This window comes from Halyomorpha halys, unplaced genomic scaffold (assembly GCF_000696795.3).
Source record: "Halyomorpha halys isolate HHAL.00 unplaced genomic scaffold, Hhal_1.1 Scaffold1632.1, whole genome shotgun sequence".
NCBI classification, from domain to species: Eukaryota; Metazoa; Arthropoda; class Insecta; order Hemiptera; family Pentatomidae; genus Halyomorpha; species Halyomorpha halys.
The window spans coordinates 16712-19540 of NW_027111599.1; positions in this window are offsets into that span (position 1 = coordinate 16712).

Below are 2829 nucleotides of genomic sequence, written 5' to 3' on the forward strand. Positions count from 1 at the left end.
AAATAAAATAAAAAAAAAATTGAAAATAAATAAAATTTAACGAATATTAGCAAAATTAAATAAAATATAAATGGCGTTGATGACCGATGAAGTTTGGCGCCACTAAAAAAAAACCAAACAAACAAACAAGAGAAAAAAATATTATCTATCGATTATACTATATCATACAAAAATATGTAGTTTATATATGTCCGATCACGGATTGATCAGTATGCTGTGTAATGTAGCAATCCGGTGTATTTGGGCAGCATGAATGAATAAATCATTTCTTTCTCTTCTCTAGATAGTAACAATATTAATATAACAATCTTAAGACATCGTATTCAGGAAGGTGCCATAACCCCAAAATAAGAAAAAATGGCAATACGGGGTAATGTAATGTAGCAACCCGGTGTATTTAGACAGCATGAATGAATAAATCATTTCTTTCTCTTCTCTAGATAGTAACAATATTATTCTAACAATCTTAAGACGTCGTATTCAGGAAGGTGTCATAACCCCAACAGCAAAATGGCAATACGGGGTAAGCATAAGGCCACGACCCATGAATGCAACTTTACGTTGAAGTTAAAAGGAGTTGTTATATCCACCTCGAATTGACCATGTATTTTTGTTGTAAAGCCTTAAAAGAACAAAAACAACTAGCTGAATCGGATATAAACATTTATTTGGTTGATATAAACCTTTGAACTTAAACTAAAATAAACATAAGATGAATTTTAGACAAAATAAAATTAGAATTATGAAAATGAAAAACTAATTTACAAAAAACAATAGATATATAAAATAAATACTAGTCGACGAAAGGTTGATCCACTCCGATAGGCAGAGGAAGATATTTTGCTTGTCGCGATGTATAGGTCCGTTAGCTGAATACACCACAGCAACTCTCAAACTGGTCCAAAGTTGGTGCAATGGCAATGCATCGACAGTCGAAATGTGCCAAAGCCACACTGGCACTTATTGATGGCAGACAGGGTCTAATTATAATAATGAATTATGCGAAAACGCAGAAAAGGCCTGGTTTCGTACTTTAATGTAGATTAACAAACTCAAAATGTCCAAACTATTACATTATAAACGCAGACAGAGCTGGTTACAAACTATCATGCTAATTAGCAGGCACTCATTTAAAAACGAAGATGGTAGTCTTGTTGCTAGGCGACGTCTTAGCGACGGTTATCAACCCTTAGCAACTGCATCTATTGTCTGTTGTTATAATTAACAACACAAATACACATTTTTCTTCTCAAATGACTATATCCAATTAAAATAATATAAATAAAAAACACCAATACTAACTAAATACTATTTACAATAAAACACAAATTAATTATAAAATATGGCGTAAACAGGAGTTTTTATTAATAAATGTAATTATTTGTAAAACTGTTCATTTAATCACAAATAAGAAGAGAATAGAAGTTGTAGTCAATTTTATTTCCTACAATTTGGTAAATCTATAATGGAATTCCATAGAGGCATTCTCCAGAAATTCGTGCTTCTTTCTCTGTTCTGTTATATATATAAACTATATAAAGTTTGATAGACTTAAATAATTGTCTCAGATAAAATAGAGAAATTTGTTATAAAAGTAATTGTTTGTTATAAATAAAAGCAAAGTAAAAACAGTAAACATTGATTTTTAGATTATTTAATCAATTATAATAAAAAATATCTATATAAACTCAACATTTTCTTATTAAACGTTTCGGCCATTCTCAAGGATATCTATTAACAATTTCAATTACAATCTAGTCATTAAAAATTATTTTTAAAAACATAATAAATTAGTGTATCCTATTTATGTAATATTTAATGTTTAGAACAAAAAAGTGACTGAGAATTAATTGTAATTCAAAAAAACAAATATCAACAACAAAATGGAGGACGCTTTGAATAACTTTTTTTTTATTAATCCCCTGCCTAGTCATTTCTGGCACACAGGTTGTAGCAGCAGCTTATCGACTAATAACTGTCAAATATGGCAAATGGTGCCTGATGCCACGCCCAAGAAAAGAATTTAATCCGCCATCTGGTGTCGCTCGCACTGGCAGTGAATCCCCTCCATTACACTCCTTCCTCTAAGACCGGAACACCCACGTTCAATCATGTAAGCTTCAGACGCCATTCCGCCGAAGAGGTTAACATCCCGATAGGCATTGCCCAACTGATCCAAACCATCATCCTGAATTTCTCCTAACACACTGATTTCGGTGCTTTCAACTATTCTAGTGCACATCTTGATGAACCTTATTCTGAATATACTCCATAAATCTTGAATGTTTCACTAGCTCTACGTTCTCTACCCCTCCACATCAAATCAAAAATATCCTTTACTAAATCCTAAATGATATATTTGGCGTAATAGTAATACTGAAAATCCAGGAAGACCTTAATAATGCTGCATATTCCCTCCTGCCGTCGTAGAAGCTGTTTGAATAGTTCTCGATCTCAATAACTATTCGACGTACAGAGGTCTATAAGCACTCAAATTAAAGCTAGCTTAATGTACTATAAAGTAGTTTATAATGTCTATCTTCGTAGTAGTTTTTACGATATTCAACTAAATAAACTCACAAATGTTGATTTCTAGTTGTTGAAACAAAACTATTGATAAATGAAAAAATATATCTCAGGAACCATAAGACGTAGAGATGTCTGCCAGCACTTAAATTAAAGCTAGCTAAATGTACTATATAGTAGTCTATAACGTTTAATCTCAAACATCATTATGTAACAGTGTGGGAGAAACAGGGAAATGATATAAAATATGTGAAAAGTTATATAAAAATGAACAAGTAAATGTACATCTTAGTTTTTGTACTT